The 27,880-nt window shown below is 54.3% G+C and overlaps 1 protein-coding gene across 2 annotated transcripts in view; it reads left to right on the top strand.

The window, feature by feature from the left end:
• The window catches only part of C14H10orf90 (chromosome 14 C10orf90 homolog), a 104,920-nt gene that overhangs the window by 25,261 nt on the left and 51,779 nt on the right, over window positions 1-27,880 (top strand). The window lies entirely within an intron of this gene.

Genomic DNA, 27,880 nt, shown 5'->3' on the forward strand with positions numbered 1-27,880 from the left:
GATTAAGCGCAGGCTGGGTGCCTGTCATGTGCCAACCACCGGAAATACGAGATACACTCCACGCTGTCCCCGACCCGAAGGAGCACAGATCTAAACAAGACAGATCACTACTGTTTGTGTCGTCTAAAGATGTATCATGCCAATCGACGAGAAAAATGCAGAGACCTTGCTGTATCGATGCTCAAGGAGAAGGAGCTGTGACCAGAAAACACCAGAAAAATTTAAATATAAATGAGCCCTGGTCGGTGGGGCTCAGTTGGCTGAGCATCCAACTGACGCTCAATCCCCGGTTGCCGGTTCAATTCCCGGTCAGGGCACGTACAGGAAGCAACCAATCGATGTTTCTCTCTCACATCAATGTTTTACTCTCTCTGTCCCTCTCCCTTCCTCTCTCTCTAAAAAAAAATCAATAAATACATTTTAAAAAATAGAATGTCAGTGAATTCACTCACAATGCATACGCTGAAACTGAGCACGAAATCATTCTAGGGAAACTAGGAAAGAAATAATTCAGCAGAAGGAAAACAACCATCTACCTGAAGATGTTCATTGCAGTATTATCTAATCTAAGAAAAATCAGAAGCTACCTAAAATCCTGATAGTAGGAAAAAATATGTAAATTTCGGTAAAAAATGTAATCAAATATTGTGTTCATTTGGGTCAGCAGTTACAAAGTTGCAATAATGGCTAAAACGAAGTAGACACTAGTAAGTGTTGACGAGGGTTTGGAGCGGTCGGAGCACATACATTGCTTGTGGGAGCATGAACTAGCACAGTGACTCTGGAAAACCGTGGAGCAGTCAGTCATAAAGCTGGATGTTTGCCTGCCCTGGGACCGAGCGATTCCACCCCTGTGTATAGTCCCATCAGGAGTGTGTCCTGGGAGACATATTTAAGACTATCCATGGCAGCATTATTTGTAATGGGCATTAGTGAGAAACAACCCAAATGTCCATCAGGGGTTAAATGGGTAACTACATTGTGGCCGTGAAAAGGGACAAGCCACTGCCATGGACTGGAAGGTGGTGTGTGTAAAGGGGAAACCAAATGCAAGGCGCGTGTGCCATAGGCTTCCACTTCTATGCAGCCCAAAGCGGGCTAAAGGAACCTCTGGTTCTGGCTGGAGAGAATGATTTACTTGGGGGTGGGAACGGAGCGGGGAAGGCAGGAGGGAGGTTCATGCTTTTAAAAAACTACAATGGTGGTTTTCCAGACACGTTCGTTTTATACAGAGCATCGAGCTCTGCCTTTGCGGTTCACCCCTTCTTTGTGTATACGTGTCGTTCTTCAATAAAAAGGAATTGAGGTTGTTTGACTTAGGGGAGAAAAGATGGGAGTGCTTGGTTCTTGTCTTTAAGCAAACACACGATTTTATTTAAAATATGGCAGGAGAGGCCTAGCGTGGGCCGGGTACATGGGGGATGGAACAAGTATAAATTAAAGCCGTAGAGAACTCGGCAAGGCAGGAAGGAGGCCCGCTGAGCACAAGTGCTCCAGACACAGCAGCGGTTTGCGGGGAGGTGGCCTTCGTCTCGGGACCTTCAGAAAGGAAACAGACAGCGGCCCAGCAGCAAAGTGTCCTGTCACAGTCAGGAGCAGAGCTGGGTACAACGGCATTTCACTGATTCCAAGGGGCATCGTTTGTCACGTTTCAGCATCTCTGAAACCTGGATCGGTCACTCCGGCCACAGCAGTTGGCAATTAACGACTGTGTCTCTCTTAGGCCCAGGAAATAACGGGCTCGGTCTAAGCCTGGGAGACTGAGGGGCACCTGCGCTTCGATGAAAGATGGTAACAGAGCTCCTTCTAGCTTCAGGATTCCTTTCTGCGCCTCACGGTGAGGGAGGCTGGCTCCCTCAGGGAAGCGTTTTAAATTCCTCCCGAGGGTTGTTCCACAGGAGGGTCAGAGGGGCCTCATCCATTATGGGCACTCAATAAATATTAAGCATCGGCCGTGGCCCACAGCCAGCTCCGAATAAGAAGTGGCATACGTTAACATTTATTGCTCATGGGTTTCGTGACTGATGATCTCTCTCTTTCTCTCTCTCCCTCTCTGACTGTCTAGAATAATCCGCGTTCATAATGGCAAAGGTAGGACAAAGGGAGAGCCCGTGGTCGACGGTGCTTCTCTGTCGGCACAGAGACTGGGATGGGGGGGCAGAAAGAGAGGAGCCCAGGGCACATGCAAGGACAAAGGTCTCGATCTCAGAGCTCCTTGCGCCAGCAAAGGCCTCAGAAGCCGTTCAAGCTAACGAGGGACAGTGTTGGGGGCTGGCTCCCCTGCCGAGAATGAATCGGGGGGCTTGTGAGTCCGTGTGCGTCGATACCCAAAGACTGGGTGTTCACCCACGATGCACACACCTGACAGGAAGACCGGCTCTGGGCTGCAGGAGCGTACGAGCCCAAGCCCGCTGGCTCGACCCAGAGGGTTGGCAGAATCCACTCAGCCCGCGGGAGGCCAGCCTCTCTCAGGTATTTAGGTCGGGGCGTTGTCTTGCCCGGCTGCTCGTTCCTGCCAACGGGCCGCGAACATCTTTCCACCGGCAGCCCGGGGACAGGAGTGGCGTTCACGCTGGTCTCGCGACACGCCCTGCTGGAGGGAGTGCCTCACATTTCCTCCTTTGGGCGGGGTGCAGGTGTGTAGAGGAATTGGGGAGCAGGCAGCTCAGCACTGTTCAGTTGTGCTCAGTGTTTTCCACATGACCCCTCTTTGGGTTATTAGGATCAGGAGGGGGTTTCTCTGGGTGGGAATTAGGTTGCTCCGGTTTTCTGGCAGCGACGGGTGCCTGGCAGGCCTCAGTCCCCCGGGCCTTTCAGGTTGGATTCAGCCGCCGGATGGGGAAGGGGGGCGCAGGCATCCAGAGGCGGGCCCCTCGTCAGCGTGCGGGCCCCTGACCCCGCGCCGGGGCCGCTGCATCGAGGGCGGGAGACCGGCTGCTATTTTTCTTTCTGCCTGAGATTCGATTAGGAGGAGCCGGCAAAGAGCAGAGATCAAAGGTTCTGCCCGTCTGGTGGCCGGAACTGTCACGGGCTCGGCTTTAATGGCGAGGGGCCGTTCATTAGGAAGACGGATGGCACAGGCCGGAGACGCGGCCCAAACACCCGGCCCTGCCCGGCCTGCGGAGTTCAGGCGACGACCGGGCGCCGCCGCCGCTGACGAGGGAGCGCGGGCCCTGCGCGGGTCGCCTGGCTCGACCGCCTTCGCGCCTTTGCCCACATCTAGGTCGCATCCCTGCCTCTTGAAATAGTCCCGGGCCCCGGCTCATGGGCCCCGGCTCACGGTCCCCTCCTCCCTGCACACACGCCAGCTGGACGCTGCTCTCCGGGCGGGGCCGCCTGTCCGCGTCGACTCACGGGGTAGGTGTCAGGCCATCGCCATCCACAGCTTCTCACGGGGACCACGAACCCTGCCCAGATGTAACACATCGGAAACCTTGGGAGCCTCATATCCAGAGCAGAGTCCCCCAGGCGCCCTTCAATCTTTACTTGAAGGTCACAGAGTCGTAAACTGGGTGTACACGGACGGAGAAGTCACCGGGGCGGCCTCTTTACAGCAAGGCCGGCAGGACTTGCAGAGGCGGAGGATCCCCAGTGGTTTAAAGGTGGGGGGGGGGAGAGCTCTGTGGGGAGCTTGACTTTTCCGTCACTTTATGTAGTTTTTCAGATTTGAATCGGCGACTGCAAACTTCTGTGTCGGTGGATTGAGGTGTTCACCTGCTAATAAAGGCCCAGGTAGTGGCCCTGGTGCTCCAGGCCGACTCTGCTTTGGGTGGGACCCACCGTTTCTGCTCAAGGGCAAGCTTTCCTCCCAGAAACCGCCCGGTTGACGTTGTAACCTGCTCGAGCTGAGACGTGCTAATGGACTGCTCCTTATTAATGGCGCACAGCAGCGAACTTGGACTTTTTAGGAACGCATGGGGTTGGCAGCCTTCACAGCAGTCTCCGGAAGGAGGTCACTGTGCATGGATGTCAAGTGCGCCTCGTCCCAGACCCTGAGGCTTGGCTGGTGGGCCTGTGGAGTGAAAAGAACAGCTTCGGTGTCGTTGAATCCTCTGAAAACTATGGCGGCCCACCTGCGAGACCTCGAGGCCTCACTCTCAGCATTTCTCCATCAAAATGCACACCCATCCTGCTTTTCTCTTTGATCCCCAAGAATTCTGAGCCTCTTGGACAACGGGCAAAGTGTGTCATGGGGGAGGGGGGTCCTGGGCTACTTAAACGGAAGGTCCGGAGACAAAGCTGCTTGGGTGGAGCGTTTCTCACAGGTGACGTGCGGTGCCTTTTGTCTTTCCTCTCGGCGCTGAGCAATTAAACTTCTATAATGACGGCCCTGACGGGTGCGGCTCAGTTGGTTGGGTGTCATCCCGCACGCAGAAAGGTCGCCAGTTCAATCCCCAGTAGGGGGCATGTGGGAGGCAGCTGATTGAGGTTTCTCTCTCTCGTCTCTCTTTCTCTCTCTCTAAAATCAATAAAAACACATCTAAAATAAAACAAACAAACGTCTACAGCAGTGGAAATGTGTTATAGCTGTACTGTCCGACACGGCAGCCATGGCCACGTGTGGCTATTGAGCACTTGATGCGTGGCCAGTGTGACCGAGCCACCGAATGTTTCACTTCATTTTATTTTAACTAATTTAAAATGTAATAGCCACGTGTGGTTAGCGGTCGCTGTGTTGGACAGGACAGCTCCGGAGCGTGCAGAATTCATGCCATTGTGGAATTTGTCTGGACTGTTGATGGGCCACTCAGGGTCACATCCACTCGGCGCCCTTGGAGCCTGGACAGAACTGCAGAAACTGCGAGGGGAGGGGGCAGGTCTAGAATAACCCTTCACACGTGTGAATAACCCTTCACCCCCCCTTCACTTAAGGGGGTGGTCTAGGTGGCTGATGGGAGCCTCCCCAGAGTGTTTAAGAAAGAGTGCAGAGCTGTCACAAAGAAACGGACAGTGATATGTGCTGGCCAGGGTGCAGAGAAGCTGGGACCCTCCCGCCCTGGGGTGGGGTGTAAAAGATGTGGCTGCTTTGGAAGAACAGCCTGGCACTTCCTCAAAGGTTAAGCACAGTTACCATACGACCAACAACCCTACCCGAGAGAAACCGAAACATCTGTTCACATAAAACCAGAACACACGTGTGCGTAGCAGCGTCACTCACAATAGCCCAGAAGTGGAAATAACTCGGAGAGCTGTCGACGGACGAGGCGGGCCGGACAGCGTTGCGTGGCCACGCGGCGGAGTGTTTCCTGGCCATAAGAAGACGTGAAGTGCTGGGACACGCAACGGCAGGGACGGGCCTTGAAATTATTATGCTAAGTGAAAGGAGCTGTCACCAGGGCCCCGAGCCGCACGATTCCATTTCCCTGAAACGCCTGCACCGGCGAATCTGCAGACGGGCGGCGGCCCGGGGCCGGGGAGGTGGGGGGGGGAAGCTGGTGAGTGGGGCGGTTCTTTCCGGGTCCGTGGGAAACTCCGGAATTGCCTGTGGAGACGGCGGAACATCTCTGTGGGTAAACTAGAAACCATTGGTTAGTGCACTTTAAATGGGGGGATGGTACTGTGTGTGAATTATACCTTAATCAAGTTGTTATACTGAAAAATACCATAAATGAAGCTATAAGGCAAATGGGGAAAAAAGAAATAAAAAAACAACAGAACAAATACAGAGCCTCCTCCCCTCACCCCGCAGAAGCGCGTCTGGGGAGCGCGGGGTCCTCGGCGCGATTTCCAGTGCGGCCCTCCTTCCTGCCAACATGTTCTGTGCCTGGTTTTCATTTATTAACTGTGAGTGGGTGGAGGTTTCATTATAGCTATGGATTAAAATAACGACTAGGAGAGGCAATTAATTCCTATCCTGAAGTGTTTTAAAGCATTTGATTTAAAATGTGGACACAATTAAAATAGAAATTCATTTGTCATTCACTCATCCAGCAAATATTTAATAAGAGCTACAGTGTGTCTGGGGCTGTTCTTAGCTCTCGAGAAGAGCAGTGAATGGGACAGAGGAGGCCCCTGCCGTCCCCAAGGGCCATCCGAGCTCAAGGTGTTGGGTTGGACGCCTGCCGAGTCCGTCAGTCAGGCCCTGGAGGAATGAGAGCACACTATTTGGGAAATTTTAGGAGAGTTTCAAAAAGGGACCGTTGATAACAGTGGGAAGGGGGTGGTACAGAACCCCAGGACCGTGTCATCAGCCCTGTCTGGGCCCCTGGAGGTGGTAAGGCAAGGCTGGTCACAGACCGCAGGGGGAGGGAGGCTGGAAGGAGACAAAGCCACCAACAGGAGTTGGGCTCAGCCCAGACAGGGACCAGGAGCAGCAGACAGGGGAGTCCATGCCCCAATGTCTGCCCCTCCGAAAACCTACCTGCGTCCCTTTGGGTGAAGCCAATTGGAAGCCAGAGGCGGGGAGCTCTGTCGGCACCTTGCATACAGGTCAGCCTGCCAGGGCCACACACGGGTGGAGAGGGACTGGGTGGACCTGGAGAGGAGAACAGGAGACGACCAGTAACGGGGGAGACAGGGGGAGGGTGCCCTACTAACCCAGACCCTTGTCATCTTTAGGGTCCATGGAGAAGCCGACAAGGAGATGACGTATTTCTTGGCCCCTGAGAAAGTCCTAAGTAAAGGATTGTTGCGAGCAGGCCCTGACAGGTTTGCACAGGCAAAGAGGGCAACGCTGGGGAGGCGCCCATCACACTGCGATCTTGTACAGCTGGGGGTCACATCATCCCATCACAGCTCCGCTCAGCATCTCCCAAGCCTCGCATCTCCCTCAGAAGGTGCCTGAAGCCTTGCCAGTGCCCACAGTGCCCTGCGTGGTCTGCCCCGCTCTCTTTTACTCCGAGCTTGTCTCCTGCTCCAGCCACAGGGCCATCATGGGCCATCCTGCAGGCTCGTTTGGCTGATCCCTTGCCCCCTCTGGTCTTCACTTACATGCTACCTTCTCAGCAAGGCCCCCCTGACAACCCTGCTCTAAACCTCTGCTCTCCATGACGTTCCCGTCCCTCCTCCCTCACGGCAGTTATCCCTGTCACGCGTGACGGACACTTTATTCGTTGGATCATTGGCCGCTTCTCTTGGTAGAAATGAGCATCTAGAGGCCAGGCATTTTGTCTGTTTTGTTTGCTATTGGTGCCTTAGTACCTAGGACAGTGCTGGCATTTAGTAGGTGCTCAGTGAATAGTTCTGGAGAAAATGATTACAGCTAACACCTGCTGGGGGCTTGCTGTGGGTCAGGTGCTGCACTGAATGCATTATTTCATGATTACCCCCATTTTACAAACATGGGAGCAGAGGCAGAGAGGATTAAATATCCTGCCCAAAGCCACACAGCCTGTTAGTGGCAGAAACAGGATATTTTAAGCCAGTAGTTCTCTAAGTTTCTATATCGTCTTCGAAATTATTGAGGATCCCAGAGAGCTTTTTGCTTATGTAGGCTATATTTGTATTCACTAAATTAGAAATAAAAACTAAGAAAAATTAAAAATATTAATTTATTGACTCATTTTAAAGATCAGTAATAAATCTATTACCTCAACATAAATAATATATTTTTACAAAAAGTAACTTTTTAAAAACAAAACTTATGAGAAGCCTGAAATTGCTTTTCATCTCTGGGTATCTCTGTAAATGTCCTGGTTCATAGAAAACAGGTGATTCTCATATCTGCCTCCGCAGGAAATCCACTGTCATGTGTTGTTTGGGTTGATGTGTATGAGGAAAATCAGATGTAACACAGGAATGTAGCTGGGAAGGAGGACTGTTTTGATAGCCTTTTTACATAATTGTGGATATTCTTTTTTGACACTATGCTAAAACTTGTCAAGTGATGATTTCCTAAAGGTTCGTTATAATATGAAACACAAAACCATATCAGTGAACTTTTCTCACTTTGTTACATTAAAATCCATTGGTTGGTTCGTCTTTTATCCATGTATGATCTCATGACCTCATGAATTGGTAATTTGGAAAATATTGATTCCCTGAGTTACGTAGACCTTCCGAGCGTTGAAATATTTTGTTTTTCAATAAGAAAAATTGAATTCATTAGGATGAACACTGATCTCATCCAAAAAGCCTTTAATTATTGCGAAGCTGTCAAGCTTGAGGAGGCATATACAAGTTTTCAAAATTCTAATTGCACTTGAATTTCCAATTTTGTCGTTGTCAGCCAAGATGATCAGTTGTTTTCCTCAAAGTTACAGCTTTAGTTTGTTCTTTTTTTTTTTTAATGTCTGCCTAACACTCACATAAGAAAAGCCATAGGTTGTCTCCCGTGGTTCTCTCGAGTGGAAATGGTGTTTCATGAAAACAGGGGCTAGTTTCGTTGGCAACCACAACAATTAACAATCGAGCAGGCGCTTTTCCTCAGGATGACCAAGGGACGACAGCAGATGTGTCACTCAGAACATTTAAACAGCGTGTCTGCGGGTAGTGTATAATCAAATTAATTATTTTCCTGGTTTCCTCACAAACACTGTTAAGGGAAACTGGCAGTTTTGGTTTGTTCCATTTTACACTGCGAGGCTGTGCTGGGCATGAAGACAGTGCCTTGATTCGTGTTGATGAGCCAGCTGTGTTACCTCCATGCCTTTGTGCCACCTCAAAATGGAAATGTCAGCTCAGTAGGGAGGGCAGGTAACATTTTGGTAATGTTATAGAAATAATTTCCAACCTGTGGAACTTGGAAAGGATCATGAGGATCCCCATACTTTGAGAACTGCAATTTTAAGAGACGCCCACTTTTAAAACTATATATGTTTTTATTGATTTTAGAGTGAGAGAAAGTGAGAGGGGGAGAGAGAGAGAGAAACATCAATGAGGATCAGCTGCCCCCTGCATGCTCCCTACTGGGTGGGAAGAGAGCCTGAAAACCAGGTATATGCCCTGACCAGGAATGGAACCAGTGAGCTCTTGGTGCACAGGACAAAGCCCAACCAACTGAGCCATACCCACCAGGGCCAGATGCCCACTTTCAAAAGCTTCCTCTTGAAGATTTACAGGGCATCTCCTTGACGCTTCTGGTGGCTATTGTCCCTGGTTATATCTTCATCTCATAACTGAATATGAAATGGAAATGGAAATCCAGGGTTGTATCCCTCCCCCAGGCCCAGTGAGTTCATCATGGAAAGACAGGAATAGTCCCCAGTACGTGTGCAAATAGTCCAAAGTAAACACCCCAACCAGACAGCCGCCTCACTGAAATTATTGAACCTGACTCACTCAAGAGCTGAGCTAGTCTGGGTTCTGCCCCCATCCACACCCCCTCCCAGTCTAAAAGGCTGCGCTGCTAATCGGTAGCCTAAGAGAAACTGTGAGAGCCCCTCAGCGTATCTTGGACATAGACTGCAGCAGGTCGGATGCCTAGAAGTTTTTAATTTTTCTGGCAGTAAGTTACCTGATTTTGCCAATACAGTCAATATTGGCCAACTGACTCCCGAGCAACCTTCAGCAATTGCGTGGATGACCTGCAGCGTCCTCGTGTTATGCAGAGAGAAAGAGAAGCGATATTCTCAGGTCACAAACAAGGCAAAGGGGCCCGCAGCCATTAGTGAGAACCAGGCTGACTGACGGTGTCACCGGCGTCACCGTAACAGGCCCTACTTGTTTCCTCCCCCAAGCATTTTAGAGCCCAGCTCATTCCTCATGCTGATTATAGCCCCTGAGAGTGACATTACTCATCTCTTTAATACCATCTCACGTCTCTAAGGACATTGTTTTAATCATAACATCAATACAGTCCCTTGAAAGTTGTGATGTGCTGCAGGCAGATCTCGGGAAGCTCTGGGCCGCCGGGCCCTGTGGGACGGTCGTCACGCACTCTGACCCCACACTGCAGGCCTCTAAACTGCTGCTCTGAAGTCTGAGCTCTTTCTTCCTAATTAATTAATTTCAAGGCTACTAATTTGGGTCTCAGTAGTTGCCACTCTCTACTTCTATTCATAGATGGAATTTTTAAACTTAAAGATCAAATTTTATTAGAGAAAGTCATTTTAAAAGTCACTGCCATTGAATTTTATTGTTGTTGGAGTTGTTGGAGTTTTCCTCTGTGTCTTACAGCAGCTCTGTCTCATGAGAAGCCACCTTTTGGGGGGTTTTGGCCGTTTCTTCACTCTTGGGCTGTGGGGTCCCCAATTCTCAGGCTCTAATTATTCTCGGGCTTTGGGTCCAGTTCCAGAGGCAGCAACGTCCCCCGGCAGGGTGCCCAGTAGGCTCACTCTCAGAGCAGGTGTGGCTTCCTCGCCAGCTGGAAACCAGGAGGCCTCAGAGCCCGCCCTTCTCCCGGGCACAAAGGCAGGCAGAGAGCGCTCCAGGCTGCGGGCTGGGGTGCGGGCCATCTTTTCTCTTTCCCGTAGGTCCTCCCAGGACCACGCACACAGGCTGCACCCACCGGGGCCCAGGGTGGCCAAGGGCAGCCGTCCTGCAGGAACAGTGGGACCTCTCCAGGGGCTTCCACGACGGGCCCCAAAGGGAACACGTCTCGTTTTGCACCTGCAGGGCTGGCTCTGCCCACTCCCCCAGGGCTTGCACTGGGCCCGGGAGAGGAGAGCGTGGGCCGCCCAGGAACCCACTTCCCGCCTCTGTACCCATGGCCTCTGGTTGGGCACCGAAGCACACGCTCCTTCCAGGGTGTTTACAGCCATTCATATTCATGAGCTGTTGGCCCAAATTCCGTCTCTGCTTGGAACACAGTTGAAGCCATTTTTCAGAATGCACTTTTTTCTGTCTTCGTTATCAGGTTAAAAATGGCCATTAAGTGATTAGCGTGACTGAGGACCTGGTGTGACAGTCATCTGAAAGTCAAGCTCTTTTTAATATGCGTGATCCCTTTTCTCACGCACTCCTCTGCAGCCAGCCAGTTCTGCCGTCCCTCGGAATTTTCCCAGATCAAGAGGGCGCCCCAGAGTGACGCACTTCATGCAGGGGCTACGGGACCAAATCCCAAGCCCCATCAGTGGGGAAATATGCGTACCCCTTGCACCGTGTTATGAAAATGCGCCTCATCCTGCCTGATTAAACTGCCAGCTCTTATTAACGCGGATGCGTGCAGCTGGGGGGACCCCAGCCGGGTGGGCCTTGCGGAGACACGCCGATAAACTGCTACCTCAGGAAAACCTGCGTCCACTCTCGGGACTTGGCCCGGCCGCCCTTAGGATGCTGAGCAGCGCGGCAAAAACCAACGGTCTCACTCCATGGCTCCTGAAGGAAAAAAACATCCTGAGACGAACTTCGCCGGTGGCCTGGGGAGAGGGAGGCACCCCGCCCGCATCTGCGTCTCCGTGCTGGGCCATTACCCTCCCGTCTTCAACGGCAGGGATGCGGGTCTCCCTGCGACTGCAGACCATCCGCTCTTTTGAGAAAGTGCGTATAGATGGGCTTGGATTTCCCCCCTTTCAACAAAAGATCAAGTCTGAGAAAGGAAGTGAAGGATTGGGCCAGCCAAACCCTTCAGGCCGAAGTGCTGGAGACGTCGCCCGCGGGCCCTTTCTGTTTCCTCTGTGAACACGTGGCCCAGGCGAGGGCGCATCGGAGCGCCCGTCCTGCCATCGGAGCGCCCGTCCTGCCATCGGAGCGCCCGTCCTGCCGTCTGAGCGGACAGTCCAGGGGCGCTTCTCCCGGAGCCAGGTCTGGGGCCGCCGCCTCTCCGAGGTTGGGGGGGTGGCGCTGCAAAGAGAACATCTGCAGTGACATGGGAATGGCTGTCTCCAGCCCTGCTCTTCCCTAGTGCCAGGTGCCAGCCTGGGGGACGTCCATCCTATAGGGTACTTGGCGGCATTTAGCGTTGTGACCGGTGACACATGAGAGTCAGAGTCCATGAGAGAGAGCCAGGGTGTGAGAGTCTTGTGGTGCTTTCCCCGTGGACAAACCCGCGGCAGGCCACGCTCCCTGACCTTGTGGTTCCTGAGGAGGGTGACGGGCCCACTATTCTGGGTCCCTGAAGAAAGTCTGTGTGGTGGGAGCCTTGGAGCAGGAACTCTGTCCAGCCTCTGAATTCACCTTAGCGAAGTCACCTTAGTCTATTAATTTTTTAAAAACAGATTAATTTTTTTAAATCAGATCAGGAGATTGGTGCATCAGTGACCACAGTGATAAGACACTGGAGAAACTGGCTGGTTGAGGTCAGGCAGCACATATGACAGATACCCCAGGGGGGAAATGAAGATGGTGGGACACAGCCCCGGCCTTCAGCGTCCTTCATTAGGGTAAGGCATTGCAGACACACGCACTCACACACTCGCACACACATACACTCACACTCTCACACTCACTCACACTCACACTCTCACACTCACTCACACACTCGCACACACTGTCATCAGTGTGTAGCTGGGCCTGCTGTCCATCCTGCACATTTTTGGGGGGTTTGAAGTTCAGAACATCAATGCGACGATGGGTTTCCCTGGGGGGGGGCTTCTCATCTCTCTGGTGCCTCCTGAGTCAGGCGCGTGGTTGGCTTTTCCTTACTCGCAGTTGCTTTGCTCTGGTTGCCAGGAGCTCCTCACTGTGTCCTTCTCGCTCCCCAGATGCCTCCTCCCTGCACACAGCACAGTCCTGCACACGCCAGGGCTCAGTGCATTGTGCATCTGAGTGGCCACAAGAGGAGAGCGGTATTGTCTTCGAAATTTTCCGTGGCATCTTCCAGGGGAGGCCGAGACGGGCACAGCTCAGAGCCCCTGCGCCCAGCAGGCCAGACGCCGTGAGCAGGCCACAGCCACCTGCTGCTCTTGGACACAGGAGCGTCACCCTCCCGCCCCTCCCCGCCCACGGAAGCCTGGGGGCCACGAACCGCGTCCTCTCTGTGCTTTAATCTAAGTAACTGGCCTGCAGTGGCCAGTGTGAACATTCTGGGGGGAACCGATAGCCTCCTAGGCCTCTGCTTGAACCATCTCTCGCCGCTTGCGTGGGGAGTGAGCGGCTTTTCTTCTGCCTCCCAGCCTCGCTCTGAGAGTCAAACAAACGCATCTCTCTCTCCTGCGTGGAAAAGCCAGGCCGCGTCACCTATCCACACATCCTCCGTTTCCTCCTTTAAAGAAGTAGTTGGTGTTTGTTGCAGAAGGAAAGAAGAAAGCACTTTAATTAATACTAACAAGTGCAAGGGGATTAGTGCCCAAATCCCCTATTACCGCTTTTCCTAATCCCGCTCTAATTGTGCGCGCAGCTCTCGGCGAAGCTCTTAAACCCCACGAAGCAGCGAGGGCGCCGGAGGGGTGCCCACTGGGTGTCCCAGAGGTGCCCTGTGCCCAGCCCCGCCTTCCCAGGAGGGGCCAGCCCGCAGCGCCCCCGGAGCCTGCCTCCTGCGCGGGGGACCTTACGGAAAGAGCCGAGATCGGGTGGAAGCCAAGGCTCGCTGGCCCCATTAGAAATGTCCGCAAGTTCTGAGTTGTCATCAGAGTGGCAGCTAGGAGTTTGCCAGCATGTGCGTGTAGACGGAGCAGACTCGACTCCGATCATCACAGCCAGCAAATTCTAAATCCCTCAGCACTTAGTTGGAAGAGAGGGCTCAGGAGGTCTGTTTTGACCCCCGCCCCGCACACACGCCGATGCCTGTGACGGGACCGCCGCCTGTAAACTCATTAATTCTCTCCGTTCTGACGGCTCAGAGGCGCCCTGCCGACCTGCGCAGCCCTGAGGCGACGGCCGCCCCCTAAAGACCGGCTCCTGCGCCGCGCGCCAAGTGAAAGGATTTGCCAAAAACGGAGCCTAATCGCGGGCCTGGTAGAGGAAGACGCGGGAGATGTGTGCCATCGAGGGGACCGCTGGCAGGGGCGGGAGCCGCACAGGGATGCTTAAATCACAACCTGCTCGGTGGCGTAGCTGGGGGACAGGGTGGGTTTTGTCTAAATACCTGCTTCTAGAGGATTTGGCGTTGAAAGGTGTTAATTCCCGTGCAGTCAGATTATAGGTTGTTCAAGAAAGAAAGACGTTGAGAGGATGTCTCCTGTTCTTTTTTCTCCCTTCCAAGAAAAGCACATCCGATGTAATTACTCGGTTCCTAGCCCACTGACGGGGGCCGGGGCCGCTGCTGCAGAGCGGGCCGGAGCAGGTGGGGGGCACCGTCCTGTGTGTGGGGCCTGCACCGGAGGTCCGTGCCCTTGGCTGGAAGTGAACCCGAGACTTCAGTCTGCGGGCCGACGCTCTAACCAAGCCAACCAGGGCTGTGCAGCTTTCTTTATGATGTGTTTGTTGAAGCCATTTGCTCATTTCTTAAAATTGAGCTGTATTCTTGAGTTAGAAAATTCTTTGCATAATATGAATACAAGTCTTTTGCCAGACATATGTAATGCAGGTATTTCCCCCCAGATGGTGTCTTTCAAAGGGCAGGAGTTTTAATGTTGATGAAGTTCAATTATCAATTTTTTAAAATATAGTCAGTAGTTTGGAAGTTCTAAGAAATCTTTGCTACTCCAAGGCACAAACGTTTTCTCTCTGTAAGTTTTATAGCTTTAGCTTTTACATTCAAGTCTATGGTCCATTTCAAATGAACTTTTGTGTCTGGTGCGAGGTTAGGGTGGAAGTGCTTTTTTTTTTTAATGATGGAGTCCAGTGAGCTAGAGGACGCCCAGCACCCAAGGTTAGAAGCCACGCTGGGCTGTGTGTCACGGAAAGGGCCACACGAGCAAGGTCTGGGGGGTCCTGGATCCACCCCCCATTCAACCACGCCCCTCCACTTTTCATGGGTCTTTTTCACAAGGTTTCATTTGAACGAAGGGTTCATGCTAGAGTTCCGGCTAATCCGTAAATTACAGGATGGGGAACCTGGGGCCCGGGAAGGCTGTGCCAGGACTGGAGCTGGCGGCCAGGTCTCCTCCCACCTGCAGGGCACCCTCCCCGGCCCCGCCTCCACACTGCCTCTGCCGGGAGCTGCTGGAGGTGCCACACAATCCCTCATTTGCAGTTTGCCTTTTCAGCATTTTAAACACGGGAAACAGGCAACCGTAAAGTTGAATAATTTAGGCCTCCTTTCTCTGGTGCTGTCACTCGCAGGGGAGAGAGGACGGGTGGTCTGGAGGGTGGCAGGCGTCCAGAGGCTGCGTGGGCGCCTTTGAATCTCTGTAGGAGCCCACCTATCAATCACCGGGGCGCGGAGGGCAGCTTTGGGGCATCGATTAGGACTTTTCCCCACCTCCTGAAACCCGGCCTGACGGTCTAATGATCCCCTTGGGTTTCCAAAGACTCTGCATTCTTGCAACCTCACTAATAGCCATAAGCGCAGGCGGAAACGCGGCGAGGGCTGGACTCCGTGGTTCAAGGACAGGCCAGAGGATCCCGAAGTCCTGAATGAGGGCTCTCCGACGGCAGGGCGAGCAGGAGCGCGTTCTCTGTGCCACCCGCCCTGGTCCCGGGCGTCTCCCTCCCCCCGTGGCCCAGCTCGTTGGTGACGGCTCCCCCCTTCTCGCCGAGTCGGGGACAGCGGGTCACCTTCTTCCCGGGCCCTTTGGCGCTCTCCCAGCCGCTTGGTCACACGCCGCTCCCGGTCCCTCCTGTCTTCCCGGACGGCTCCTTCCCCTTCCCGGGCCCTACCTCTCGGCTCCGCAAATGCTCTCTTTTGCTCAATTAAAGCAAGGCTGCGGCTCTGGCCTGCTTGCCCAGTGGTTAGAGCACCGGCCCACAGACTGAAGGGTCGCGGGTTGAGTTCCAGCCAAGGGCATGTACCTCGGCTGCAGGCTCCATCCCTGGCCCCAGTGGGGCCCATGCGGGAGGCAGCCAATTGATGCGTCTCTCTCACATCGGTGTTTCTCTCCCTCCCTCCCTCCCTCACTTCCACTCTCTCTGAAAAGCAATGGAAAAAATACTCTCAGGTGAGCACTGAAAAAAAATTAAAGCAAAGGCTGCTGCTGCTGAGAGATGCAAAGGGCACTGGTTTCAAGACGGCGCCCTCATCCCTGCCCTTGAACAGGGGCCCCGTGGCCCTTGCTCGTCGCATCCGGATGTGGGGCTTGGCAGGCGTTCCCACACTGTGAACTTCAGAGCAGCAAAGCCATTCCTGGAATAATTAAGGCTGAATAGGAGAAAGTATTTTCTGAAGGCAAAGATACGGAATCAGGACGTGAAACAACTTGAACTTTGAATCTACCGTTTGCGTTTTGAAAGGCTGGGGGGGAATTAGTCACCTCTGCTCTTCGAACAGAGGTAACGTCCCTGCTCAGGAGTCTCCCGCGACTCCCGGCAGCTGTGGCTCCCACCCGAGCAGCACCAGGACCACCGGAGGGCTTGCCCCTGGGGTGGCTGGCCTCGCGCAGAGCTGCGTGCTTCTCTCGCTCCGGGGTGAGAAGGTCCCCTGAGAAGCTGCATTTCTACCTAGTTCCTGGGTTATGCTGCTGAAGCTGGTGCTGTGGTCGGGACCCCACTTGGAGAACCACCACTTTCCAGCATAAGGTCCAAGGTGTTTAATCTGGCACTGATATGCCTTTGCAACTTTTAACTTCTTTACTTTAGCCAAATAGGACGCTCTCTCTTTGTATTTCCCAGCACCAGCTGACTGACCGCTTCTCCCTCCCTCCTCCCTCCCTCCCTCCCTCCCTCCCTTTTTCTCCCTGCTTTCCGCCTTCACTAGCCTAGCCCTGACCAGTTGGAGAACAGCATCCCCGCGGGAATCCTGTGTCCAGCCTGGTCCCCCTCGGACAATCCTCCACGCTGCTGGGACACACGCATCTCCCAGACAGAAACCCGATGCTGTGTCTCCTCTGCGTGGACTCCTCCAGGGGCTCTGCCTTGGCCACAGCCAGCGTCCCCAGCCCAGGGTGGGGGCGTGCGTACCTGTAGGGAAAGGCGGGGCTTGTTAGTCCCACCAGGGAACTCCCAAATCACACACAGACGCCACCCAGCGTCTCCCAGGGATTGAGGCAAACGGGCGTGAGAACTGTGAAAAATTCTTTAAAAAGTAATAACATTCTCAAATTTCAGAATAAAGTAAAACTCTGAAATTCTAAAGAGTAATACGATTTTTGACCCCCACCACCAGGTTCCAGGGGCGTCAGCTACTCTCAGGTCAGCCGGGTTCTGAGAGGGGACAGCAGGGATCCCTTGTGCCGTTAGCACCACGAAAGGAGCACAGCAGGGCAAATGATGGTTGTCTCCTGCAGATGGACAGCCCAGGCCGGCTCCCCTAGATATTCCTCACGCAGCACCAATGGGACCCACCCGGGGCCCACCTACCGGATGGAGTCGGTCACCAGGTGTTGGACAGGCCTACAGGTGGCTGTGGCTGTTGGGATTCTTCCCTCCCGGTTAGAGAACCAACTCTCTATCCAGGTTAGCTCGCCACCTCCGCTAACCTGCTGGGCTCGGGGGAGACAGGCAGCTGGACTCTTTCCTGAGAACGTGCGCTCGGTGGGCCCCGAATGCCGAGCGCAGGAGCTGCGGCCGGCTGTGCCAAACCTGGATGCAGAGCCAGCCTGAGGCACCTGTCCCCCCAGTGCTGAGGCTCTCACGGGGCACAAATCCTTCCAGTCACCGAGAGAGACTGCCCACCGGGCCAGTGGACATCGGAGCAGAATAATGCCCAGAAATGATTACATAAAGAACAGGACTGATAACGCTCACCCTCATAAATATGAAACAGGACGAAGTGTGGGAATATAAATGCAGCGCCTTTAGGCCTGAAATATAAAGTGGGATAAAGGATTTTTTAGACAACCTAGGATCTGTTTTCGATATAACATCTCAAATAGAGGGAGATGACTTTCGAGGATGAGCGATTTTCCAGCTCTTTGCATGAGAATTCGTAATCATTTTTCCTCTCTAAATGTTTCAGAGATAAAGGAAAATTACTTTGAGATTAATGTGCAGCTCTTGAGTTTGACTGAAGAACATTCCTTAAGCTAAATCACTTGTGTGCACCCACACACTCACACTCACATTCGCACACACACACGTTTCCTGCACTTTGGTTTGGCAAAGTGGTCTGTTCTGCCACTTTTAACAAAATCACAGATATTGAGCAGTTCTCTCTAGGGGTGATTTTGCCCCGCAAGGGTCATGTGGCCGTGATGTCTGGAGACATGTTTGGTTTTTACATCTGGGGAAAGGGGTCCACTGGCGTCTCGTGGGTAGTGGCCAGGATGCTGCCAGACATCCTACAATGCCCGGGGCAGGTCCCACACTGAGGAGTCTCCAGCCCCAAATATCAGAAGTGTCAGCCAAGGAAGAGAAACCCTCCTGTGGCATGACTTTGAGTCCACTGTGCCTGCTACAAGCAGAAGTTGGCCCCTGTCGTCCTGCCATGTGAATGTACATTAGCTGCTCCTGAAACAGCCGCCAAGGTCAATCACGACCGTCAGGAAAGCAGGGTGGGGACTGGGAGCAGACCCCCCTGTGGCTAGTCCCCTCGGTGGGGCAGAGGGAGAATGCGGGGGTGGCAGGGGAGGGCAGGATCAGGCCCGCGGCTTGTCTTCCTGGTCTCTTCCTTTTTCGTTTTTCATTGTGGTGAGAAAAACCAACTCGAATTACCCTTTGAAGAGATAGATTTATTAGAAAAGAGACAGGTCTTGTAGCTTCCAAAGAGGAGCTGAGAATGCAGGTCTCAGGAAGAGAGCCAGGGCCCCGGGCCCCCAGCAGTAAGAAGTCAGGGGGGGTCCTGGCTTGCCCTCAGGTGTTCACCATTTTTTGATGGTTAATCTTCACCCAAGGATATTTTTTCCATTGCTTTTCAGAGAGAGGAGGAGGGGAGGGAGGGGGGAGAGAGAGAGGCATCGATTGGTTGCCTCCCACATGCGCCCAACAAGGCTGAGGAATCAAACCTGCAACTCAGGTACATGCCCTTGATTGAGAATTGAACCCCAGACCCTTTGGTGCGCGGGCTGAGGTTCTAACCACTGGACGCCCCGGCCAGGGCTCAGGTGTTCGCCTTTAACGCAGCTCCCTCCCACTCTTCTCCTTGTAGCTCCTGGAGCAGAGCCTGGGTGCCGGCCAGCACCCAGGTGACGTCCCACTGCTCAGGTGCCTGCCCTTAGGAAACTGGCTGCGGCGGGCGAGGCATTTGACGCAGCACCGGGACGCGCAGCTCACGCTTGAGGGCGGGGATCGCTCTCAGGCAGATGGTGAGCCGGGGAACCAGGCTCCTGGGTGTGTGTCTCCTCAGCTTCATATAAGAGATTTGTGGCCTTGAACACGCTGTTTAACCAGGGGGCTTCCCAGTCATAAACTGGAGCTAACAATAACCTTGCCCGGGTGTTGTCCCCAGGACAACTGGGGGTTAATATACTGGGACACCCAGCCACTGACCGCCACGTCCGCCTGGGAACACTGGGACTTCAGGCATGAGCCCTGCGACCCGGCCTGCCCTGTGTGCGCTCGGTAAGACCAGCTCTTTTTCCATTACTCCACCAGCCTATGTTTGTATGTGAACTATTTTGTGATGAAGCGAAGGTAGATCTCAACAAGAGATTGCTCCTGAAACCGCGTGCTGTTTTCTTTCCTCTAATAATACACATGCAAAACATTTTCGAGTTTCAAACGGTCTTTGACTTGAAAGGAGTTCAGTGACAGTTGCTTAGTGTAGAATCGTATCAGGAAACACAGATTTGCGAGACCCCTTCCGAGTGAAATCTCGCCGAAGCACCTGTGCGCAGGCAGGTGCTTAGTCTGACCCGGAGCCCTGCTTCCTCCGAGGGAGGGCCGGTGGGTGTGCTCGGGCCCCCTGGGCAGCTGGCCCTGAACGCCCGCTTGCCAGGGCAGAACTGATTATTAAAAACCTTTGAAGGAGCTACGCGCAGAAGTGCACGTCTCCCTGTGCGGACAGGGTTGGGTGCCCGGGAGCAGGCAGGGAACCGGCAGGGCTTGCTGAGCAGAGCTGCACCTCTGGGTGGGGAGTGCTGTCCCTGAGACTTCTGTGCAGGGGAGAGGGGCTCATGGGTGAGAGTTCAATGCAGGTGCACAGTAGGACTACGGATGGCCCTGGTGTGCTCAGGGGCCCGCAAAAGGTGCAGAGTAAATGTGGGTGGTACGGGGCTATTTCTGGGGCTGAGGGGGTGAGAACAGAGGCCAGCTGGGGGTGGTCCCCAGCACGGCCCTCCTCTGAGGGTCACAGGTTCCATGAGCTCGTCTCTGGGAGCACAGGGCCCCGACCACCTGAACTGTGACCGTGTCTTGGTGTTTCTTGGGGTTTGGCAGCCAGAGGCCTGAGGTCTTGAGTGTATTTACATCTGGTGTCCTAGGTCCCTAGCCTGGAGTTGATCCTTTCAGGTTGCTGAGAGTGAACCTTTGGGTGCTGTGTGGTGGGTCCAGGGTCAGCCCTGGGGCAGGGCCATCTTCCCATGTTCCCCCTCCACCCCAGGAGGCTGGGCTTCTCCTTTTCAGGCAGGAATATGGGTGTTTGATGTGTGTCCTTTGGCTGGAGTGCTGGTGATGGGAGGTGAGAACTCATTGATTATTCATGTCTGTGTTCCACTGGCCTCCTCCCAAGGTGCAGGGACACCCTGAGGACAAGCAGCAGGTGACAGAGTCTGCAGCCAGAGCAGCCTGGCCTCCTGGTTCCAGGGTGGGCTGGTCTCCGGCTACTCAGGCCACCGGGCTCCAGGCCAGCTCTCCTGAGAGAGAGTCACCTTGGGGGGTTGAACCTGCCCCTCAGCTTGCATGAGGTCCTGGGAGCCCCTGTGGGGTGAACACCGAGGATTCCTGTCTTGGAAAAGTGATCTCACACACACACCCCACCCCCCTACCCCCTGCAAGAAATCTCAGTGTTCCCAGAAGGCCATTGCCGGGAGGTCGCTGGGTGCACTGGGCTCCCCGCTGTGTCCCCCTCTCCCACTTCTTTGAAGGGGACTGGCGCCAAACCCTATGTTTATTTCCCTGGCAATGCCCCCAGGTGAGTGCGTCATTTTCAAGGGCGTCCACAAAGCTGTGGGCCAAGGCTGGGTTTGCCCTCAGGGCAGGGATGGCCATGGCCTTGGAGACCGCTGCCCTGGAGGCGCTGAGGCGATGCGTGGCGAGGGGAATACGTTTTTGGGGTCTTGATAAAGATTCTATTGTGAGGCAAATACTTTTACCTCTTTTTCTTTTAAATGAGATCACTTTGGTCTGAAAGACATTAAGAGGTGGGAAGCGTGGGTGAGAGTGGGGTTGTGTCGCGTGTAAGGGAATGGAGGACACTCAGGGGTTTCCCCGGGGAGGTCAGAAGTGAGACCAGTAATATGGATTCGCTTCTCCAGGAGCTGTGGCACCCCCCCCCCCCCCGTTCGGTTTCTTATTTCTTTTCGGTAAAATACCTTCAGTGAGACTGAAGAAGTGATCCCCTTGAGAAGGCTTTTCCGACACCTGCAAGCCCTTCCCGGATCCCGGGGCCGGTCGCAGGAGCGTGGGTGCCTTGTCCCCGAGTTCTCAGGAGCTCCGTAAGAATCCTGCACAGTCTCTAAATTCTCCTAATTAAGTTTTCCAGTTAACTCCTTTTATTGCTTAGAAATCACTGAGCATCATATTATAGTAGCATGAAATAAAGCCGCGCTAACTGGGTCATAATCTATGAACTTCAAGGGGTCCGTTTAAATGCAGCCGATCTGGCCCAGCCGGGCGTGGCTCAGCGGTTGAGCATCGCCCTAGGATCCAGGTGATCAGGGTTCGATTCCCGGTCAGGGCACATGCCCAGGTTGTGGGCTGCTGCCGATCAATGACTCTCTCATCATTGATGTTTCTATCTCTCTCTCTCTCCCTCTCCTTTCCTCTCTCTGAAATCAATAAAGGTATATTAAAAAAATAAAATAATAATAATAAATGCATCCGATCCCTGCAGTTAGAGAACTAGCGGGCGACTGGGGAGAGGGAAGGGGAGCGGGAGGCCTGGGCCGCGTCCCTGGGCGCGTGTCCCTGCTGAAAATGGGCGTACCTCTCTGCTGATGGCCACAACCCTAGTGGCGTCCCGGCCCTAAGGACTGGGGTCTGCAGGCACGCGGTGTGCTCTGCGGGGTGGGGCGGGGGAGGCAGCGGAGCCGGGTCTGTGTGGAGCAGGAGCCTGTGCCTGGCGCAGAGCTGGGCATGGCTGTGGCCCGGGGCTCTCGGAGGGCGTCGGCTTGATTTAATCTGTAAAGGAACCTTTTAGCAGCTTCACTATAAGGGTTACTATAAATCGAATGGCACAGCTCCGTGCCATGCACCCGGTCGCCTGCTAAACAGAAGCATCTCTTTTCTTTTTTGCCTTTGCTCTGAAAGTGCTCGGAGGTGACACATGCCTGCTTTCTGCCTGCTTCCGAGGTACCCCAGGATTTGGGGGCCCTTCTGCACTTGGTCGTCCTGTGCCAAGGGCTGATGTTAGCAGAATGGTCATGAGACTGTCCGTTCCCATGTTGTTTTGGTTGGGGAAGCGTTCGGAACACCTATTAGCACAGGTTGGCCGTGGACACCCAGCAGCTGTGCTAAGACATAAGGCTCGCGGCCTCCTCCCGTACACGCCCCTCCCGGTCACTTTCCCAAGGCACACCCGTCTCTCTGCTCCACCCGCCCTCTGTGCTAATTGTTTTTTATTTTCATGCCTGTTTCAAAACTCTTGCCGAGATGCACACTTGGCTCCCCCTGCTGTGGTCCGTCTGGGTCGGGCCTGATGGTCTGCGGTGGGCCCTCAGGGGAAGGACCTGTGTCAGCCCCTCTGTAGGTGACCCTGAGCCCTGCGGGGGTGGGGTTACAAGGGGTAGAGATGGATTTAAGGTCCTTCCCATAGAAACAGTTTATTGTAATGATTCACCATATAATAACGGAGGTGGGAACCTCAGGGACCCCAGGAAGAGCTGCTTTTATGTATTAAATGCAGCGCAAAGGACCTGTCTCCTGCTACTCCGGGGCCTGGGGCTCCCACACCTGCTCCTTCCTGTTCCTGTGGCCACCCTCTTTCTCCTGCATCCCTGCCCCTAGCTGGGAATTACAGGGGTGTCCTTCCTCCCCTGTGACCCCAGGCTACTCCCAGACCGTTTCCCTCCCTCTGTGAGAAGCCCGCTGACTGCCTCACACCCTGTCTCCCCAGTGGCTGGTGCTGGCTTTTGCCCTGGACACCTTCCAACATAGCGCGGCCCTGCCTCTCGGTCCTCTCCACCCTCCTATAGCCTGGCCCTGCCTCCCGTCTCCACTCTTCAGCCCTCCCACGCTCCCTCTCCAGCTTTCTCAGCTGGTGAACTTGCCTCCCGGCATCAAGAAATAGACACGTGAGCTGCAGGTCTCTCGTCTTCCCCACGCTCAGCCTCTGAATGGGCGTCTGCCTGGCTCCCCTCTTTCCACGGTGGGGCAGAATTCTAAGATTCCCACCTCCTGCTATATTCATCCTGTCTGATCCCCTCTCCTTAGAGTGTGAGGCCAACCTGTGAAGAAGGGGGCTATCACCCCCATGAGTAGGACAAGGGAAGGTGATCTAGGTGGGCCTGATGGAATCAGGTAGGCCCTTAAAAGGGCCAGGCCCTCCCCGAGGCCAGACACATTCCCTGTGAGGGAGAGGCCTTGTGCTGACCTGAAGATGCGCCATGTGGTAAGGACCTGAGGGTGGCCCCTTAGGAGCCAAGAGCATCCCCTGGCCAATAGCCAGTAAGGAAACGGGGACATCAGTCCTATAGCTGCAAGGAGCCGAGTCCTTTCCCGTGCAACCTGAGTGAGCATGGAGCAGCACTACCCACTCCGGGTGAGAGCCCAGCGCTGGTTCCCCTCTACTTCAGCCTCGAGGGACCTGGAGCAGGGAGCCCAGTGGCATGTCGCCCAACTCAGAGAGTGTGAGATGACAAGCCCACGTGGTCATCTGTCCCTCAGCAACAGATACGACGCATTCTGTGGCTGAGAGATTCTCCGTCTTTTGGTCTACGGCCTGGTCCTCCACTTGGCTCCTGTCCCCATCACAGAACTTCCTGAAACTCAAAGTAATTCTTTACGATTCTGCCTTTGTGCGTGTGTCTCCTGAAGGGCGAGGACTCGGTCCAGCTTCCTCACTGTTTTATCTCCAGCACTTAGCAAGGCCTGACGCATGGGGCCCTCAAATATTATTAGTCAAATAAAAAAAAAATAGTGAACAACATCAATTGTTGGCTTGCTATCTTCTGAGCACAGATGCTCCACTTGATCCGCTCAATAACCACATCATGTAGGCAGCACGCTCATGAATATTTAAAAGGTAAAGGAACCAAACTGGAGTGAATTGAAATCATCCACCCCAGGGTATCCTTGTGAGGATGCTGGAGTCAGACTCGGGGGCGGGTGTCTGGCTCTGGGGCTGGCCCCTCGGGCCTGCTCCTGGCCGGGTGGACCCCCTCAGGACTATCCAGGGGGATTAGTAACTGATGACTGGAGAGGGGTTGAAACATACGCAGAGCTGAGAAAGCACAGTGGTGGTCGCTGTGGATGCTGACATGGGAGACAGACACAGAGGGGCAACCGGCTCCTCCTTAGTGGCCTGGAATCTGAGTGAGGGACGTTTGTGTCCACGGTGCAGTGTAGGGTCAGAGGCTGAATCGGCTCAGTTTCAGACCATAGGGGGCGCTGCCCTGTTGGGAGCCCTGGCAGGTGTTGCCCCTCCACGTTACCGACTCTCAGATGGTTATGGGGCTCTGAGCAGCAGGCCTCAGGAGCACAGTGTAACCGCGCCATCGACGCTCGTTAAAATTGATGGTGACATCCAAATCCGAAATGGCCCCTGTCCCCAGGGAAGGGCTGGACAGCGCTAACTGAACTTCTGCAGACTGCTCTGTGCCACTGGACAGGCGGGACGAGCTGCCTGTCAGCCAGGTCGGGCGGCTGCCCAGGGTGGCCCAGGGGCAGGTAACGAAGCCTGGCTTCCGCCCGGCCTGCCGGGGCCGGCTGTCTCCTGCCGTGTGCAGAAACGGAGCTGCTGCTCAGGAGACCGTTTCCCGTTGCTCCCGGCCTGGGCCTGCCCTTAGTCCTGCCGGAAGTACACAGGGAGCAGCAATGACCGATGTCCATCCTGGGCAGCTGCTGGCCTCTGGGCTTCATTTTCAGCCTGGGGGAGGGGAGGAGTGGCCAGGAAAATCCTAGGGTCTCGGGAGTTGCTGTTGCCGCCAGCCTGAGCTTACAGACTGCAGGAGACAGGCCGCCTGCCCTCCCTCCATTAGACTCCCTCTGGGCTGTGCTAACAAAGGTTCCCCACCCCGGCAGGGGGTTTTGGGGGCTGCGGCCTCCCAGGACAGCCTGTCCCAGCTCTGCTGGCCAAGCAGAGACAAACCAGCCAGCACCCTGGCTGGGGGCAGCGCCTCTGGCTCTTTCCCTGCCAGGAATTAATGCTTCATCCCAGGCCTGAGTTCTTCCTTGACTGTTTCTTAATGGGGGGGACCTTCCCAGTCACAGCTTTTACTCTCCTAATTCAGCTCTCAGTGGGGCGTTTTCTCACTTAACTTTCAAATTTACACCTCTGGTCCCTCCTACGAGGTGTTGATGGGTGCTTAGCAGGCCACTGGGGGCCGGGGCTGGGGCTGGGGCTGGGGCTGGGGCTGGGGCCGGGGCTGCGGCTGGGGCTTGGGGCTGGGGCCGGGGCTGGGGCTGGGGCCGGGGCTGGGGCTGGGCCCGGGCCGGGGCCGGGGCTGGGGCTGGGGCTGGTTCCCCAGTGCCAGGCGCATCCAGTCTGCTGTTTCCTCGCTCTGCCTCTGTCCTCGCTCTGCCTGGGACGCAGGCGTTGTTTCCCTGAGTCCCCTTGTTCAGTTTGCAGCTGTGGATGTAGGAGGTGACATTCGTCAGTCACGCCCAAGCCTCGTGACAGCGCAGACATGCTGCGGTTCCCTGCAGCACAGACCCTGAAATTTCAGCCCCACAGCCCGACCCGAGAGCGAGTTGTAATGAATTCGGCAGGAGCTCGTGTAGCCGCGATAAAAGTAATTGCCTGCAACTTCCCACCCACGCCGCCCGCCCGCCCCCCGAGGTGCGGGACTCAGCGGGCTCGCCTTATCTCATTGCCTTGGAATCGCCTGCTCCTGGGGCGTTCGAGCCTCTCGGGTGCATGAATGAAATGTGCTGAGTCTCCATCGTGAGGCCACGCGCAGAAGCAGGCGGCGCTGCCATTAAGATTAATTAGAGGGCTCGGCCGGGCGTGGCTCAGCGGTTGAGCGTCGACCTGGGATCCAGGCGATCGGGGTTCGATTCCCGGTCAGGGCACATGCCCGGGTTGCGGGCTTGATCAATGACTCTCTCATCATTGATGCTTCTCTCTCTCTCTTCCCTCTCCTTTTCTTTCTCTGAAATCAATAAAGATATATTAAAAAAAAAAAAAAGATTAATTATAGGACCAGGGCCCACGCGTGGGAGCCGGCGGCAGGCTGTGCATTACGTGCCTGGGACGCTTTTCCAAGATCCTTTCTCCCAGGGAGCCTCCCAATTTTCTTCCGTCCATTCCGATGCCTTTAACCACAGGTGTAGACTCAGGGTTTGGCCCCCTCTGGACACCTCTTTGCGAGCAGCCAGGGTAAGACCCAGGGCCTTGGGCTGGCGTCTGAGGTCATCTGCGGGCGTTTCGTTTACTCCTAAGGGCTTCGGGGCTGCGCTTTCTCTGGGCTTTGCGGGACCAGCGAGTACCGTCCTAGACAGTGAACCTGCCTGTCTTTGTGAGAACTCTGAAGGGTTGGGAGTAAAGAACAGAAAAATCTTCTGTGACATGTGAAAATTATACGAAATTCACATCTCAATGTCTGTGACGTTCAGAGGCGCAGCCGGGACCTGGTCATTCCCCTGTTGTCCACAGCTGGTCTTGTGCTGCAGGGGCTGAGCTGAGTAGTGACAGAGGACGTGTGGCCTGCAAACCTGTGTCTACTGCCTGGCCCTTTGTGGAGAATGTGTGCCGACCCCTCCTATAGGCGCAGAAGAGCAGGTGGCAGGCGGGACGGCCCTTGTCGCTCACGGCCAGAGCCCCTGTGCTGGTGTCTGGTCCTCGATGGATAGCTGCAATCTGCTGTCCATGCCCACGAGGTCCTCCGGTTTGAGACCTACGCCCCTAGTGGCACGGAAGGTGGTTGTGACAGGGCCCTGCAGGATAGCAAGGTTTCTTGGGGCGGGGGACATGTGACAATGACCATTAAGGCAAAGCGAGAGGCCTCCAGCCAGGCACTGAGAGCTCGCATATTATTATTTGCCATTTATCACCGTGTCTTGAATGTTCAGCAAAGTAAGAAACAGTTCACCAAGGAAGTAAAGTGGAAAATTAATTTCAGTTTTCCGCCCGTTGCGAGCAGACGCAGAAATTGAAAGTGAAGGCTGCCGTCACTGGTGCGTCGGCGTCCTGGCCTGAGTCTTACCCACTTACAAACTGGGCCCTTGTTTGTTTTGTTCTGATGGTTTCGTGCTGGCCGAGAGAAATGTCCAGGGAGAGGGGAAAGTCTCTCTTACGTGTGGCTTTGCTGAAAGGACAAACTTGCGATTGCCAGGGGACAGACGGGGTGACTGTGTCAAAGAAGCATCACATAAAAACTGAAAACATGCTTCTTCAGACAGCATCACTGGGCTGCTGCGATGAGGGAAAATGAAATGCCTAGAATTTTAAAAATCCAAGTTTCATGCAGCCCCCAAGGTGTCGAATTCCACATTAAATGTGATAGGAATGAGATGCTGCATTTTCTCTGGATCTGTCGAGGGTCTAAATTCAGTAGAATTCCCATCAGTTAGTGTGAGCATGACCAGGGGCTGTTAGTAAACGCGAAGAAAAATATTCCTGACCTGCTTACTCAAGAAAATTAACTCTGGATTAAGCTGTTATATAAAATATCCTGACTTTGGCCTTGGCTGGGTGGCTTGGTTGGTTGGAGCATCATTCCGTACACCAAAAGGTTGCGGGTTCGATCCCCGGTCTGGGTGCATATGGGAGGCAACCTATCAATGTTTTTCTTTCACATCAGTGTTTCTCTCTCCCGCCCCCACCTTTCTTCTCTCTCCAAAATCAATAAACATATCCTCAGGTGAAGATTAAAAGAATATATATCTTAAT

This window comes from Miniopterus natalensis, chromosome 14, assembly GCF_054644295.1.
Source record: "Miniopterus natalensis isolate mMinNat1 chromosome 14, mMinNat1.hap1, whole genome shotgun sequence".
NCBI classification, from domain to species: Eukaryota; Metazoa; Chordata; class Mammalia; order Chiroptera; family Miniopteridae; genus Miniopterus; species Miniopterus natalensis.